Source organism: Corvus moneduloides, chromosome 3, assembly GCF_009650955.1.
Source record: "Corvus moneduloides isolate bCorMon1 chromosome 3, bCorMon1.pri, whole genome shotgun sequence".
Lineage (NCBI taxonomy): Eukaryota > Metazoa > Chordata > Aves > Passeriformes > Corvidae > Corvus > Corvus moneduloides.
Genome location: NC_045478.1, coordinates 99,995,966 through 100,014,397, shown reverse-complemented (window position 1 = coordinate 100,014,397; position 18,432 = coordinate 99,995,966). Strand labels below are relative to the sequence as shown.

The following is an 18,432-nucleotide window of genomic DNA, read 5'->3' as shown; positions in this document are numbered from 1 at the left end:
GGGCCCCGCGGCCGCAGCGGCCGCCCCACATTCCTGGCATTCCTGGGCCGTGACTCCCCGCGCCGCCCCGGCCCTAGCCCAGCCCCGGCCCCGCCGCCTCCGGCTCGCCCGCCCGCCGGCCCCGCTCGCCCCCACGGGACACCAGTCCCCTCCCTCCCGCCCTGCCTCCCTCCTTCCCGCACCCCGCGGCCGGCAGCAGGAGCTCAGGGCGCCCGGCCCTCCGCGCCGCCACCGGCGGCCGCAGCGCCCTCCCGGCCGCCCCGCCGAAGTTCCCCGCGGTGGCCGGGCCGGGGCGGCGGGAGCCGCTCTCCCTCCGCAGCGCCGGGTGCCGGCGGCAGCCTCGGGCCGGGACCGCCGCCTCCCACGGGCGCGCACAAAGCCGGAGCCGCCGCGCTGCCCAGCAGGTAAGGAGCCGCCGCCGCCGCCGAGTTCGCTCGAGTTCGGGCGCGTCCCCGCGCAGACTTTGAAACAGCCCGAGCGCTGCCTCGCACTCGGCAGCGTTTGCGTTGGGCTCGCCGTGCTAACACAGCTCCGCCGGGTGTGCACCGCTGCCTGTGAACCACCAAAATAGCCATGCTTGCGTTATAAATGCCAGTCGGTGACCTGCGATAAGCGAGCCTCGGACGGTCCGTCCAGCCCGTGAATTTAATCTGTTAGACACCCAGATAACACGGCATTTGTCTAGTCAAGAGGTATTTGTAAATAGCGAGGAACGGGCAGGGCTCCGTGCTGGGCTGCCCCTATTTACATCGCGGCATGCCCGTGTTTGCCTTCCCCCCGCCCGGGGCTTTACCTTGCTCTTTGTTAGTTACAGTCAAGCCTAAACTGGCCGTCTTCAGCAAGTCTGTAACTCTGCCGAGTGCTACAGCAAAGATCGCGGCGAGGCAGGGAAGAGTGACATCTACTCTCGTTTCTGATGTGGCAAACTCGATGAATTGTTAAGATCTCAAACCAGCTCACTTTATTGGGGTGTATTTGGGACAAGCGTTACATAATGTATGTGTGGTATGTGGATATAATGTGTACTGGAGCTTTCCTGTTGAGAACGTTTTATCTCTCTGATTTGCGTAAAATAATCATATGTTTCCATTATGAGCAACTCTTTGGTTGCTTGTAACTTTAACAAGGTGGGAACAGTGACCCATAAAAGGCTGATTCAGTATTCAATATCCCAAGAAGTTTTCTGGGATTTTTTGGCATGTAGCCTGAAACCAGAGAAGAAATGCTTTTACCAGAAGCCAGTTCTTTTTTCTTTAAACTCTGTGCAGATAGTTGTTACAGGGTTTGGTTATTCCGAAAGCACAGTTACATGCTGCATTTCTTCAGAGTTTGGAAAAATATACATATAAAATGGCTCCCCCCAAAATCACAAGTCACCACCTGCCAACTTCCATATTGTGAGAGGAGGTAGGACTTTTTGGGGAGAGATGTGAGGGGAGGCAGCCCCAGCAGAGACTGCTCTCTGGTTGTCCAGCTGAGAATGTCCCATCAAATATGAGTGACAAAATACTGATTAAACAGCTTTTGCTCTTGGCCTCTGGGGGTTTTGTAGCTGACATCTAGTACTTGTTACACGGTGTAAAATAGAGTGTGTGTTGATATTATAGTAATGCAAATAAGCTTTAGGACCTGTTCAGTTATCAGCAGTACTTGAACTCTCTCTGGCATCTTCAGAAGGCTGTGCCAGAGTTGCTTACAGAGGACACTTGTGTGTATCTCATGGGCCATGATGCAAAACTTGGGAGCTTTGCAAACTTATGGGTTGCAGCACAGTCCATCAGCTAAAAGGTAGTCCCTAAAATCTGTGGCAGAGCTTGTAGGCCATCAATTCTGCCAGTGCATTTGTGTGCGAGAAGCTGTATAGCATGACTGTCTTGATGCATCCTCAGGGAATCCAGTGGTGCAGACCAACGCCAGAGCAAGGGCTGCTGGGCTGATCTCTGTACTGAGCTTTTGTATGTACATTATATTTACAGTTTTACACGTGCCTTTTAAATGTTTCTGTAATAGTAGCAGAAGTAGCTTTGGTGCAGCGTTGTTCATGAGGGTTAATTAGCAACCAGTGTTAGTACTAATGACTGACTTTTCTCCTGGTCATTCTCGTCCAGCAGAAGCCCATGAGTCAGTTATTGTAACTTAGGTATGGAATGGCTTTCTATGAAATGCATCTACTCTTGTGCACTTAGCAAATTGTTTTGGCCACCAGTGGCTCCTCCAATCATGGAGAAAGTCTTTTATATATATACACACAAATAGAGGTGTGTGCATTGTTCTGATAACTCTATGGCTTCCTTTTTCTATGTTTATTTGGTACTGCTGAGCTAATCTGCTGCTCTTCATTCTGTTTCTCTTCTTATGCAGTGAGGCTGTGTTTGATTAATTGTTACTTAAGTAGCTCATTTTAATACGGATTTATATTTAGCATAGGTATATACAGTATGAAAAGTGTATGTTAACTTCATCTCCTCAGCTGGAAGCAAATCCTGTTGCAAGGGTTTGTCAGCTGAGGGGGGAATGTATAAACTGCTGGTAGTATACAACAGGTAGAAAGTTTCCAGCAGGCAGTGCTGCTCAGTAGCATATAGGTCCTAGTCCTGCAGAGACCCACCCATGTGCTTCAATTTGCCTTCATGAATAGTACCTTTGAAACCATGGGATTTCTTTTATATATGTAATAATAAACATGTATACAAGTCCTTGCAGGAGCCAAGCTATAATACTAGTATGCAGTATATTTGTGCATGTGTATCCAGCTCAGTTGTAAGAAGATTTCAATAAAGGCTTAATTTTTATGCTGAGCAAATGCCATAAAAGTAGTTTTTATGTCTAAGTCCACTGTGAAGTACTGCATGCCTTGGCCTATTATGCTTTGTGGAGTTCCATTGGAACAGATCCTGATCTTTGCAAATAAACCATTACTGTGTAGATTTTCCTCCTGTGAGTAGGGAGTATGGCACAAGATTGTGCACAAGATTCTCAGAAGTTTAATGTGAAAAAGTTGGGTTCCTTTTTCAAAATCTATTGGTTTTCTATTCAGAGATTTCTTGAAAGCTGCTGCCTCCACCTGTGAAATTATTAAAAAATGTATATTAAAAGTAATAATTAAAGAGTAGTTCCTAAAGGAATGGAGCTGAAGTCCATGTTTGAGGTAAAAGTATGATTTTGGTTTCATTGTCTAACCCCTATCCTCCTGTGCCTGGTGCAGGGACCTTAAAACTCAGTGGGCAGACGTAGCTTCCTCTGGTGGTGCTGGATTCAGTCCATGTCCAGAGCAAGTGTAACCTGTCCCATGAGGTGCCCATGTTCTGCTTAAAGCCTTTTGGTTTGCTGTGCATGTGAAGCTGAAGAGGTGATCTGTGAGGAGACCTGTCACACCCTCTGAAGGCATAGGGCTCCTCACCAATGTAGAGATAGCCCCAGGAGCTGGAACTGCAGTCCATGACTCTTCCCCTTTCCTCTGGGCTGTAGGATGGAATGAGGAGAAATCTGGAATGTGAAAGGGTTTAAGGACACGAGATTATGGTGCGGCACAAAGTATGTAAAAAGAAGTGTGTATTTGTTCTAAAATGTATTTCCCACCTTATCGTGGCTGTCCTAATAAGCAGTTGTGCATGTTATTGTCAGCTATATGTGAATATCTGAGGGACTATGAATTTAGCTAACATGAAAAAGGTTTTCTGACCAAAGGACTTTTCTGGAGGATTTTGGGTGTATGACATAATGGATGCATGCTGGCTTGGGAAGAAGAGAACACTGACCCCTCTGATGTCCTGTAGCCATTGTGAGAGTCTTATTTTCTGCTCTTGTAGAGTTTAGGTACTGAGCTTTGCTCAACACCAAGCATGTCTTCTGGAACCTGCAACTCTCCTTTCTAATTCTCAGTCAGTCTACCTGTCCTTATGACTAAGAATACTTTTTTATTTTGTCAGTAACAATGTAAACCTAAAATTACATTATGTGATGTATAAACACCTCTAAAAAGAGGGTGGTGAACATGTGTGTTGGTGATCTAATAAACTAGATGAATGATGGTGTGCCAAAACTTGCTAATGATGCAAAAGTGTTTGGATTAGGCAAGATTGAAGAAGACTGAGAAATTGTAAAGGGAATCCAAGAAAGCTGGGTGAAAGGGAAGCATAGCAGATGATGCTGATAAATTCAAGAATGTGCATGTTAGACGGAATAATCAAATTACTTGTTCATGTTACTGGTTTGTAAATTAACTGTATTTATTAAGTTGGAGAGGAAGATTTCAACAATGTTTTATTTGAACTTGTGCACCTTCTTAATGCTTAGTGTTGGGCAGGAGAAAAATGACACAGTTGTTTTGCAATATGGTGTTAATGACACAAAGGATGCTATTAAACTGATGCTCAGATTGACCTGGAATAATCAATTTGTGATTGCCTGTCAAAGGAGAGTGATTGAAAAATATTTGTATGAAGCTGAACTGAAAATATTAGTGTAGCACTGTTTCAAGGGGGTTGGTTAGAGGAGGTAGGATGTGTATGTGCAAAATAGTGGTTGGCTGTTACCTTTTGATACAATGACTGGTTATAGGGAGTAGTTTGAAAGACAATGTGTATAAAACTCCTAAATCAACATTTCTGGTGTATATCACCGAAGGAGATCATACAAACCAAAAGCCTGGTAGGATGAACAAGATGAGTGAACTGTTCTAGGGATGGGAGGAAGAGTCACAGCTACACCTGAAGGGATGTTAACTGTACTGCTCTAGGGCATAAATCAGCCCTATGACAGGGATTGAGAAATTTCTCTTAGGATAGATCATGCTATATGTGCCTGCTGTGATATTTTGTATGTTTTCTTACAGGGTAAGCCGCTGTTAGGAGCAGGATATTGGGCCGATGATTAGACAGTATAGTAATTTAGTTTCTGTATTGTGCTGTGAATGATGCTGATTTTAATTACAAATTCATGCAGGTGGAATTGAAAGATTAATTTCTTTGTATATGTTCAGGTTTCATGGAAAGTATGCATTAGACTTTAAGTCTTTAACAGATTCAAGTTTTAATTTATTGAGACATGCTCTGCTGTGGCCTGGGCAGGCATAGAGAAGAACAGAAGTGATGATTAGGCTTCATTTAAAAGGCAGATAGCACTGGTATCTGTTATTAATCAATTTGGTTATGATTTCTAGTATGTTTTCTGATGAACAAAGGGTATTTTAAAAACTTGGGTAGTTAATATAAATAGTTTTGATTTCTGTAACAGAATGATATTTCTGTGTCTGGCTGTGAGAAGCACAGGGACTGGTTTATGGATATAACTACATCTTTTGCAACTTAGTGGGTCTTTCACAGAAAATATTGCCAAAAAATTGTGTACCAACACCGTGGAATCCTTGCATATCTGCAGGCTGGGGGAAAGATTGATTTAGTGGCAGGCATTGTGATTGATCTAACAATCAACGCCTCATGTTAACAGACTAGTGTATGTAGTATATAACATAGTTAAGAGTTGTCTATAGAAGTTTCAGAAAACTATGCTATAGCTTAAAGAATAAAAAGCCAGGACTTGTACAACTTTTAGGTAGTCTAAGCAGCCAGAATGAGCTGTCTTACGGACTGCCTGGCAGCTATCTGCAAAATAAAATGTGGACTGACTTTGACTTCCCTCTTCAAAAGGCTGAAGCTGTTGTGAAGGCAGCCTTGCACTGCTTTTTGAACTTAGAAAATAAAGTTTATGGGAAGGCTCTCATTTTTAAAGGTGCATGAAAGTGATGTCCTCTCTTGGGACATCCTTTGACCATTGGGCTGGATTCAAAGCATATCTCTCTGAAGGACAAAAGGTGGGGCCTTAGCCCAGGAGAAGTTGGCAGTGTAGAGAAGCAGGAGGTTACCAGTGGTTGTTTTAACTTGTGTTTGTGAAATTCTTTCTTGTTTTTACAACTGAGAAAATAGTTTGCATTCCTAAGGTTTTTGAGATTAGCTCTTATCATGAAACTCCCTCTTTTGAGAGGAGGCATTCACTACCTTGTAGATAAAATGCCTTTAGGTTTTTATTGGTGATGATAATTAAGCCAGGTTTTTGGACAAGCCTGGGCAAAATCAGGGGACTTTGCCCATCAGAGATTCAACAGATAGAAGCCAGATCCTATTTTTGATGTCTATTGCTGATGCCATTTTGATTTTGACCTCTTCATGCAGGACTTCTATTTGTTCTTTCAGTGCAAAAGGTATCCTGCTGGTAGTGGAAACCCTGCATTTTCTGGGTATGTGATATGCAGTGCTTATCTTAGGTGCATTGAAAGGGAGACAGTGTGTAAGGGAATTTCTACACAAAACATTGTGCCTGTTGTTTACCAGGACAGAGGGAGAGGAGAGGGGAAAAACAATATATTCAGTGGCTTAATTTGCCCTGTGCTGAGGTGGAGTGAAACTTCTGATACCTTCAGAAGGGAGCAGGCCTTGAAAGTCTTACCTCAAATATAGAAAAAGAGGGATTTCAGAGGAAATCCCACTTCTCCCCTAAGAACTTTGTGAAATGCCTGATGTGAACAGACCTGCCTCAGAAAGAAAATCCCTGATGAGCTTTGGGGGTGGTGGGAATTTATTTCAAAGGTCCTGGAAAACAGGCATCTGAAATGATAATAATTTTTCGTTTATTTTTCTTGTTTTTCCTAGTTTGGTATATTTTAAGAGCTTCTGAGTGGAATTGATGTCTATTTACATTCTTCATAGTGTTGTGAAGATTCAGCCTGTTTAGGAAGATGCTTTGGTCAGCTTACCAGATCAAGAAATTGGCTGCTAATTGAAGGGGATGACTGGTGCAGTCTGCTGCTGGTAGACAGAAATACTGACAGAGCTTCAGAGCTCTGGCTGTTTCAGAATGGAGGGTGGACAGGGCAAGTTTCTGCTTGTGAATGAAACAACTCACTCAGACATAGTTGAGTAAAGGTCCTGTGAGTCCTTCCACCTTTGCCAAGACTGTGCTGTGGGAATCTGTGACAGCAGAGGAAGCTAAATCACAGTTTTGATGTGCTGCTGATCCCCACTTTGTTGAGGTTCTTTTTGAGAGCAAAGAAAGGCAGTGACAGGGTTTTTTTTCAAGTTCTCTTCCATGTATCCATGTTGCCCTTCCTAGCTTGGTGCCCTAAAGTGCATCTTTGTGTTGTTGGAAATCTCATTTGTAAAGCAGAACTCAAATATTGCAGGAGGGCATTATTGAGGTGGGTTAACATTTAGCATCCAAATGGTAAGTATGTTTGTTGCTGACAATTTCACTTCCGTTTTCTTATTATCTTTCTTTCTGACAAGGGGGAAATAAAAGCTGCTATTTAAAGATGAACGTTATTTTTGCTTTTTGCATATTTTAGGGCTTTTGCTATGCAGTTTGATGTTGCATGCTGCTTAACATTATGTACAGAGAATTGTTTAAATAAATACAATTCTGTGTATGGAGAGATACATTTCAATTCAAAAATAATGTTTTTGAATTCCTTTTGGTATTGTAGAATGTACTGGGAAGTTTACAAATAGGAAAAGACAAAATACATGTCTGGAATTACAGTCTGAGGAAGAGGAGAAGAAACGGTTTGGTGCAAGAGGCAAATGGTGTGTTGGGGAGTGCTGCCATGTATTATAAGAATTTTGGTTTCTTTGGTCATGGCCTGCCCTCTAAAGCTGGTTCACCTCTAGAAAGTTTTTCTGGTTTCTGCATTTGATTGGTGATTGCCATGGGCATTTGAATATGCAAAATCAGAAATGCAGATTTATGGTTCAGTAATTGAGACAGTTGTTCTGGAAGAAAATTACTGATACCACCTCAGGACCTGCCTGACTTTGTGAAACGATGAGCATTTCTCTGGAGCTGGAATGAAAAGAAGCACCTGTAAGAAGAATGCAGTAGCTTGGGGTATGAGATCATCTCTGCTTGCTGTGTGTTAGCTTTGCTCTGGCTGCTTTTGTTCCTTGCTGCTGGTGTAGTAACCTAAAACTGTTGGTCACAGAATGGCTCTAAGTTCTTGTAGTGTACATTTGCATATAAATTTTCACTGCTGGAAGGGTAATTTATTACTGTGGATAGGTCGAGCTTTCAAAACCTTGTGTAATGATGGCCTGGTTGTCTCTTTTGATGTACAAATGGGTTTATCCGGAGAGACTGATGTAGTCTTACAGTTTTTCCTTGAACCTGACTGAGGTATGAAGACTGCCACCCATGCACTAATTAATCTGTCAAAACATCTGACAAGGGGCGGGTGCACATTGGAGACAATTAGTCATTTTGTCTATTAGTCAATATTGTCAGCTTTGGTTGATGTTATATAAGGTTTCTTACCTACTTTTTTATTTTCAGCTTGCATTACAGTAGAAGTTTGTTAACACATGGCTTAACTTTCATGTTAGCTTTGTGTTGTCAGTGTCCTTGACAAGTACCACTAGTTCTCTGCATGCAGCTGTGAAATTCTGCATTTCCTACCCCCCATACATTCAGCAATACACTGAAATGGTCATGACTGGCTGGACTATGAGCTGGTGATAATACAGTAAGTCCTCTGCATGTAAATCTGTTCAATAAAAGGGGCATTCAGTTAACTTCAGGTAACATTGTCCACTGTTAAATGCCACTTAATTTTGCTTTCTCTGCTCTCTTTAATAGTGTGGATTTATAAAGTAATTTGTTTTTTTACTTGGGATGGAATCAGAGCAAGTGCATTTGTCAGTCTCTTCATGTTGTATGTTGCAATCAAAGAGAGCAGCAGAGGATAAGACAATGACAGGGAAGGATATCCTCCATTTTTCCAATATTTTCTTATGATGAAGAAAACAGGTTTGTGCATGTTTATCTCAAGAAGGCTTTTTGCCACAACCTGAGCGCCCTGTGGCCGTGGTTTTGAAAGCAGAACATGTTAGTTTTGTTGAGTGCCTTTTGCAAAGGTTAAGATATGTGAATGAAAATAAAATAACATTTAAAACTTCCATGTTAAAAAAGACCCTTTGGTAATACTGTTAATAAAATAATTTTATAAGTTCAACTTAGAATCTGGATTGTTTATTAGGAAAACTTCCCAATAATGAGCTCTATGATTTATAGTGTTAATTTCTTAGGAATAGCTCTGTTGTGGGAACTGTGTTAAAATAAGACTCAACAGTCCACTGAAACATTCACTGAAGAGTCAAAGTCTGTCAGAAAAATGGAGAAGGTTCTGGCTTTGTAATCAAGGAGATCACTTACTTTGTAGTGGTTTGAAAAAATAAAATATTTTTTAATTTAAAAGCTGGTGATATTAGCTCCAGTAATTGTTATTTTTTGCAGTTCTTTTAAGGATAAAGATGAATTGGGTTACTGATCTTGGGGAAAAAATCAAGCTTTCTTTGGCTGTTTTCTGGTGTTTTTTTTGCTTAAGCATTTGAACCCATTTTTAGGCAAAGGATCTGGTAAAATGGTAGTATAAAACCCATCCAGAAATCTTTCAGTAAGTACTTTTGGCAGTGCAGTGTTTTGGAGCCTTTGTGAAGAAACTGACCTCCTTTGCAGTATTTCATACCTTCATACCTGGACTTTGATACACACTTCGTTTGCTTTATCCTGGGACTTTTGACGGGCTATGCATTCATTTGCCCGTGTGTATTCCTGCCCCACCTGGGGCTCTCTTTAGGTGTCATACCCAGGAATGTTTCATGTTGGCCACGCTGAGTGCTTTGTACACCACGTTCCATCGGACATCATTCAACCTGCTCTCTGCAACACGCTCTAAGCAAGGTCCTAAATGCCTCTCATGGAGAACCAGTGTGGATAGGAACTGTTTGGGTGATGACTTAAATGTAGATTTCCTTCACTGTTATCTCAGTGAAGTTATTTTACTGGTATGTGTGGTGATTTTTGTGTAGAGCAGTCAAACCTAAAAGAATTTAATCAGGGTAACAGATTGATAGGTCTGGGTATCAAGTGCTAACTGCACAGGAAGGGACTCTGCACCAAACAGTGCAGAATCTGTTCTGGGTGATGTTGTCAGTGATGGGTGTTTTATTAAGTCTTTATGCAGTGACTCCTTTACGCGTTAGGAAAAGAGATTGAGGAGAGCTTGAAATGTTTGTGGGGTTTTTGTAGTTTCGTTTTGTTTTAAAACATAATATATATCTCATCCCCATAATGATGAAGAAATATAGGAAAGATAAATGAAGTTTATAAAATAACAAAGGTATATGGCTTTTAAGAATAGTTCTGTCAACAGATGAAGATCATTGATCTGTACTCTCCCAGATGTGATGTTCTTTATTATAGGCTATGTACAGTTGTGTTGCCAGCTGCCTGTCACCACAACTATTGTGGCACTGTGCATTGGATAAGTGATGTCTAGACATGACCATGAGCTTTACCTCTGCAGTTTATATCTCTCAGAAGTTAGAAATTTCAGATAATGAAAAGTTCACTTTGTTTTTAGGACACTTTGAAATACTGGAATCAATTACGTTATTTCATTGTAATATTTATCTGTATATGCCTTTAAAGATTATGTGTCAAATCTTTCATATTTTCAGTGATTTCTATACTTCCATATCTTCTTGACTTAAGGAATATGGCAATGAATGGTGGCTCTGAAGATCTGGTGGAATTATGAGCAAAAGACATTATCGAGTGTGTGGAAGCAGTTTGTGTACTAAGTTTGTTCAAACAGATGCCTTAGCTCATGAACAGTGAGAACTCTGCAAGGACAAACTGCAAGGTCAGAGGAAATTAAAAACAAAAGAATGCCTGATTGCCATGTCTGCTGAGACTGAGCACTGATTACACTATCTTTGTCCTGCCAGGATCATGATGATGACAACTGTCTTATGTCCTTTGACCAGAATCATAGAATATCCTGACTTGGAAGGGACCCACAAGGATCATGGAGTGCAGCTCTTGTCCCTGCACAGGATGAGCCCCAAAATTGCACCATGTGTCTGAGAATGTTGTCCAAACACAAATTCTGTCAGTCTCAGTGGATTACAAGGCAGAGGTAACTGAGACTTTTTTGGGTTCAATTCAGCCCTCTTTTGGTGGAGGAGTGGTGTGGTTAGACAAAAGGGGCTCAAGAGTCTTGTGCAGAAGAGGCAGTGCAATACACATGGACTCTAAGATACAGAAGTTAAGTGTTGCAGTTGGGGGCATCCTGGCGTTGTAAGACACCTCGCATCATTACGTTACGTGCCAGGAGAGCGGAAAATTACAACTCAGTTATTCAAGACTGTAGTAAATCTAGTTAATACCTCATACCTCTGACACGTCTGTCAGTGTGGTATCGTAATTATTTACCTTGGCACAGTAAGCTCCAGGCAGGAAGTCCACTTGGTGAGCACTGCATCCCCAAGCCTCCGGCGTGTACCAGCACAACTGGCAGCCCAGAGTGTTTGTGTGAGCAGAGGTTTGTGGGATCAGGACATCAGTCTGCAACAAGAAATTGCACTTCCAAAGGTGAGTGTGTGAAAGCGGTCAGTAACTCTTGACAGCTTGTACCAAAGTAAGTTCTGTTGGACGATTGTTACTTGCCAAGTCAGTGCTGTGATTTTATTTTAAAACAAAAGGCTGTAGCAGTAAGTCTGGCGTGCTTACCCCAAGCTCCTTTAGCACACTTTTTAGCTTCATCTGGGAATAAGTAAACACCTAAAATAATCTCTGGTTTTGTCATCTCTTTGGTAGCACGCTTGCTTCCTGTATTATGAAAGTTATCCTTAGATTAGCTGTGTTTAAGCTTCCTGTCTCACCAGGGTATTTTCCATTATTTTTACAATCTGTTTCAGGAGGTACCAGTATCATGTTTCTGTAATAAAGGTTTCACTTAAATTATGTGTTGGGGTTGTTTTTTCCTGTTGTGTTTTTAAATTTTTTCTCTGTCCACTTTCCTTACTTTGTCTGAAATAGCTTTTCAACTCTTATACTTACCCAGTTTTTTTTTTATTTTTTTTTTAATTTAGTGGGAGATGCTATTGTAATAACATGCAGGCCAAGAAAGCATAATGCTACTTCTGTCTGCAATTGGTGTGCTTATATAAGTGGTAGAAAAAACTCAACAACCTGTTTACTGTATCACTACTTACTCTCGCTCTTGTGGGGAAAGTGCTGTTGTTTAATAGCTGAGCCTGCAGTTGTGAGCTCTGGCTGAGAAAATAAGTAACTGAGATGCACAGTGTCACGTTTGGCTCATCTAGGGTAGAAATTGAATAAGTAAGTCTGGAAATACATAACCTTTTGTATATTCTCTTGCCATTTAGCATGAAAGCTGTGGCCACTGAAAATAATGGACTTCCTGGATTTCACATGTGCTCATTTACTTATCAAAGCAAAAGGCAAACTTAGACCTGAGGTTTTAAAGCAAAGGTAGAGCTGAATTTTAGAACAGTGAGGTAGAACTCCTCCAGGTATGTCCTACCTTAGTTAGACCGTGGGCAAACATTTTGCTATTGCTGTGTTCCCTGCTCAACCATCTGCATGTCCCTTATGGTTAAGTCTCATTTCCCACTAATGGATGTCGTTTGCTTGCTAGGGTGTGTGTTTGCCTATAGTGTTGGGTGAGATTGCACTTCTTAGTGTCAGGGAAGACTGAATGTGAAGGTCTTTAGGTTTGTCTTTAGGTTTCACCCCTTTGATTAAACTTTTTTTGGCTTCTCAAATGCAGCTGCTGTCTTACCAATTGATGCGGATTTAATATCAAGTCTTGTGTTATTGCTGTAGAATATATACTAGATCCTTTTGTGGTTTTTACCTTCAATTGTATTACTGATTTTGGGAGTTACCAGGATAGTATTTAGATTTTTTGTCATATTTTATTTGTGGAGATGCTAACTGCTTTCTTGATTCATTGCAAGCTAATTGATAAATGTTTCATGGCAGTTTCTGTGTTCGTTGATTCATTTATTGTATCATCTAGGCTGTTGCTAAATATGCACCTGGAGTGCATTTCGGAGATCTTTCCCCAGTTTGGCACCAGCATTCATGTTAATCCACTAAGTCGAGTCTCTGTGTTCCTAAGCTTAGCAGCAGTGCTGTGGTATTAAATCTTGGTCTTACTTCGTAATGATGCTTCTCCTTTGTAGTTACTATCTGTCATTTAATTTATTTGCTTCTAAAAGCTATGTATTATTTTAGTAAATGACGTGTTTATATTTTGAGTTTCTAGCCTATGGCCGCAGTAACGAGTAGCCCTTTCCTTTCCCTGGAAAGATAGTTTCAAGCTCATCCTAATTGATTGCTTTCACTCACTTGCTGATGTTGTGCTCTTCATTTGAGCGTCATTGTCTTGATGGTAATTAAACAAAAGCCCAATTAAGTCTCCTGCTATACTGGGAAAGAGCTTGCCAGAATTTGACAGTAGAACAAAGGACATTTCACTGACCAGTTTCTTCAGAGGGAGATGTCTCAGTGGAGGTCTGTAAAGCAGCACATGTGATTTTAGACACTTTCCAGCTATAATTTTTAAATTATTTTAAATCTGTGACTGAGCCTTCTGCTCTGTTCCAAAGATGTGGCTCAGAACACTACTTGTGTTGGAGAGCTAATTTCCATCCACTGACAACCTGAAAGCCCTCTTGAAACATCATATTTCCAAAGGAGGCAAAGTGAGAGTAAGTAACCTCTTAGCTTCTTGGAGAATTTCAACACAGGGCTTATGATAAAAAGACAGGATTAAAATTTTTATTTGTTTATCCAAACTATAAGCCTGTAAATCCTACTTAACTGAAGCCATCGTAGTTATTACTCTTAATATTTTTGTTTCAGAAGCTGTAAATTGGAAGAGTCTCTTTAGAACTGGAAAGAGAAGAATTAATTAGAACAATGTTTTTTCCAAACTGAGCCGTGCATGGCTGCTGGCATTCATTCTGCTGAGTAAAGTGGCTTGAGAAAGGGGAGGGAACGCACAAGGTGAAGAGAAAAATGACCCAGAAGAGCCTGCTTTGACAGGACTCTTTAAGATAGTCACAGGACCACTGCCTTACTGCATGAAAACTTGCAAAATGTATTAAAAGAGAATTTCTATTGAGTGCCCAAATCTTTCTCTCTCTCTTTTACTGTTAACTTTTTTATTTGAATGCCACAGCTCTGTATCACTGTATATCAAGACCAAGACAATAATTGTCAACAGTACGTGTGTACATTATTATGTTTGATTTCCACTGAGCCATAAACACTCTTTGTCCTTTGCCTTTTACTGGCTATTGGCTTGGCTATTCCTTGTGGACAGGAAAGCTGTGTTTAATGCTTTGTAAAGTGGCCATCAGTTCCTTGCTTTTATCTCTATTCAGCATAAATTATTTTCAGCAAGGCCGCAGAACTGTTCTGGCCAAGATTTGCAGGTGCCCCTTGTGGAGAGCTATTTCACGATAAAGGCTTAATCTTGCTGTGTCTTTCCTCCCCTTCTCTCTTATTTCTTCTCTCCTTGAAGAATACTAATCCTGAATGATAGGAGCCCATGGCTGGTCTCCTCCCTCCTCCATGGCTCACTTCTGTTGGTTTTTTTTTTCATTTTCAGAATTAACCCTCAACTGGATAGTCTGAAGCATATTCTTTTACCCTTAAGCTTGAAAACTTTGTGTGTGCTGCCATTGCAATATTTCTAAGGGGAAATTCAGCCCCTAATTATCAAATTAGATGCACATTCTGGTTCTTTGGCATGACTTTACTTCTGCCCATCTGTTAGGTTGGCACTCTGCCCTCTCAGAAAGTAGCTGACCAGTTTCAGCTGAGCAGAGGAGCCAACCAAAGATGGGTTAAGAGAGGCAGCCCGCAGAACACTTTATGTTCAATTCTTCTTGCCAAAAGCTCTTCCTGTTTGCAAACAATGTCAGCTTAAGCCCATATGCTCCATTACATGGGATGACATCTGTGGAGACAGATGCAGGGATGGCAATACAAATGACATTTGATAAGGAAGGGCATATGTTATGAAACCAGACACCACTATGAGTTTAAGACCCTGTCTGTACTGCACGTGCATACAGAAATATAGATTGCTTCTGTATTTCGGTGTGTGAGTGCATTCATCAGCCCAGGGTTGGGCTTGTGAAGTGCATCACTGTTCAACATTTGTGCTAGATGTTCCTGCAATTTTGTGACTTCGCTGTTGCACATTATTACCTGAGGTCAAGATTTTGCTTCAGTACTCTTTGAACGGTGATGTGCAGTAAGGGTCCAGTAGCTTGCACTGTGTAAAGAAACTGGATAATGCCAGTGTAAGAGGAGCCTGTTGTAGCAGAGGGTTCTGCTGTGAAGTGTCTTTCTGAAGGATTTAAGCATTACCTTACAAAAAACCCATTTTGGCGTTTAGAGATAAATTATTTGTGTGTGAATTTTCCATGTCTGCGTAGAAGAGATGTAAAAACCTCTTCCTTTGCCGCAGTCTCTTTGCTACTTTGCTAGATTTTGCTTTTTCACCAGAGGTCAGCTTTGCATCTAAAGCTACTCCTCCTCAAGCCCCTCTGCTATTAGCACACTTTTTGTATTCTTCAAATTGCTAAGGCTGATGGAAAAAGTAACAAGTTTTCATTAAATAGACTTCGCATATAATCCATTTTAACAATTTGAAGAAAAGATTTACATTGAGGAAACACACTCTATTGGTTTAGAGCACAAGAAAAAGTAAAAAGGTGCAGTATTTGAAATATATGCCTTATCAGCCATATTGAAAACTGTATTTTTAGTATTGGGCTGAATGGAAAACACACTTTTCAAAGAAGATGAACGGGTACTGGCGAAGGGAACTTTTCTGTTAAAAATAAAAATAACTCACACATGGCTGTGTTTTTCATATCCTTTTAATGAAGTTAATATTTGTTTTACAAACCTGAGAATGTTTCTTGGTGTTTTGTCTGGCTTTTAATTGAAAAACATATATCCAAGTGACATAATGTATTTGTTTACTGAGATAATGCAGGACTGTAATGAATAGTTGTAGGTGACTTCTAATTTTTCGTTCATTGAGATTTATTTTTGGAGCATTTCCTGGAATGGTGACACTCTTTCCTTGGTAGCTTAAGGGCAATGTTATATTTGCTAGCTAAAAGACCTCCTAAAATGAATATAGCTGTTGACGACTTGGGCTGAATGTGGTTTGTTGAATTTGCAGTGTCATGGTGGGGAAACCCATCTGGAGGAAGAGGATTTCCTTAATCATGGTGATACAGTCACTTTCTCTGCACAGCTTTTTTTCTGCACTTCCAGAAGGATAATTTCAATTCTAGATTGGATTAGACAAAGGAATTCTCCAAAGCACTGAAGAGTGTTGGTTTCTCTGGTTGGGCTTATGAAGACACTTTAAGTTCCTCATTTTCTTATGCCTCTTGGTTGTTTTATCTGTAATAAAGGGTTAATAGTAATGATGATGATAATATCTGGTTTTTATTCTCCCAGTCCCCTCAATCCTGCGAAGTATTTTTTTCTGTATACTGTAAGGTATTGCTCAAGTTACACTCATTAACTCTTTCCTAGAAGTGTCACTACCCAAATGGTGAAAATAAATGCTTCCCTTTTTATTTCTAAATTAGTAGCTACAAAATATGTTTTCTGAGAACTGTACATACTAGATGAAGATTCAGTGCAAGTAAAAAGCATTAAATTGTAGAGACTGAGATGTGTACTGGCATTTCTTTTCTCACAGTATTAAACTTCTAAAAATGCAGCTTTTTTGTAAAATGAGAATTTTTCTATTAAATTGCCTGGATTTTGCAGAAATATGGTGCTTCTGGTGCATTCAGTGTCAGTGCTTTTTATACAGTTTCCAGAAAAATTGGTGTTACTTTGCAAGAGGTCAAGGATACCCTTATAATTTCCTTGTAAATATTTTTGGTATGAAAAGCCTGGCTTAAGTCTGCAGTGCTTTGTTATCAATGAACCTCTTCACATGTTCATCCACATGTACTTTTTCCTATTGAAGGATCAAAAAACTGGTTTATTTATTTGGTTATGTGATGAATTGCATTAACTTATTGCCTATGCAAAACAGCCAGTGGAAATGGCCTCAGGCTGGACCAGGGGAGATTCAGGTTGAACATGAGGAAAAATTTCTGTACTGAAAGAGGGGGTGAGCATTGGGATGGGCAGGCCAGGGAAGTGGTGGAGTCACCATCCCTGGAAGTGGAAAATGTCTTGACATGGCACTTCCTTAGTTGACATGGTAGTATTCAGTCAAAGATTCTATTTGATTATCTTGGGGGTCTTTTCCAACCTTAATGATTCTGTGGTTCTAAGAGATCTGCTGGGCACGAGGCACTGTGCAAGCTGCTTTAGTAATCAGAATCTTTTCTTCAAATGGGAATTGTTCATTTTGCCTCCTTGTGTTGCTGACAAGTGTTTTCAGTGTGTTGATATTTTCCACGCAAGCTATGACGTTCTGCTAGCTGTGGAATCGAGCTCTCTGGTCCAAGCCAACCCTACAGGCGGTTTGTTGCAGTTTTAGGATCAGCACTCAGAGAGTTCTGAGGAAGTCTGTCACCTGGTGCTACCAGCCCAGCAGCTGCATGAGACTGCAAAGCTCTAGTCTGACACATGGGAGAAATAGTTTTGATTTACAAAAACTCTCCTGTCAGTGCTTATCAGAGAATTTAGATGTTGTGAGCTTCCTTAGATAGACCATCTCCAGTAGTGATGGGTTGCTTTGAAAATCCCTGTTTGCTTGCCCCTCTGGAACAATAGTGGCAGCTATCTTGAAAGGAGGAGTTGGACAATTCTGAGATACCATCTGGACCAACTTGGGGATCAAAACAATTCTCTTTTAGAGAAGCACTGAAAAGAATTCCAAAACTTGAAGGCTGCCACATCTTGCTAGCCAGATGCTTTACGAGTGCTGAGTACATTGATGCCTGCCAGTAAGGGAAAAACAATGAGGTGTTTCACTTGGTACTGTTTAGAAATGTGCTGAATTAAAGTGCCAGGTCTACTTCAAATAGGTAGCACCACTGAATTTATATTTCTTTAAAAAAATAGAATAATGATAGTGCCTGCATTGTAGCGGTTGCAGAATTGAGAAGCTGAACAATATCAGCAAAAAGCAATTTTCAGAGAATCTTGGAAATTCCATTCCCTCAATTACTTCCTTTACAGAGACAATTTGCAGCTTATCTCATGGTTGTTACAAGATTCAGAGTGGTTATGGCATTGCATATCTCTCCTAACGATATTAATCCTAACCATGATAACTAATGATATTAATCCTCTGATGTTTTCCACTACTGTGATCATTTGTGCACAGTACTTTGGAGGCAGGGGAGAAAAAAATGTCAGTGGCTAGATGTTACTTGGGGAGCATGCAAGTTAAACACCTGACATCTGGTGAGTCACCCTCCAAGTATGTGCGATTGAACGATGGTTAACTGATTGCCGCAGTTAATTAAGACCAAATGTGTCTGAAATGTGAAACACTTTATTTTTGAAGCTAGTAAGAAGTGCACTGTAACCACCCATAGTTTACAGACCTTACTACAATATAACTGTCTG

At 40.7% G+C, this 18,432-nt stretch overlaps 1 protein-coding gene across 2 annotated transcripts in view; it reads left to right on the top strand.

Annotated features, from left to right (window-relative positions):
- The first annotated feature begins 304 nt into the window (after window positions 1-304).
- The window catches only part of PTPN14 (protein tyrosine phosphatase non-receptor type 14), a 111,752-nt gene continuing 93,624 nt past the window's right edge, over window positions 305-18,432 (top strand). For both annotated transcript variants that reach the window (XM_032102977.1, XM_032102978.1), the window contains exon 1: window positions 305-404. The gene's annotated coding sequence lies outside the window, so the exon portion shown is untranslated. The remainder of the gene's footprint in view (window positions 405-18,432) is intronic.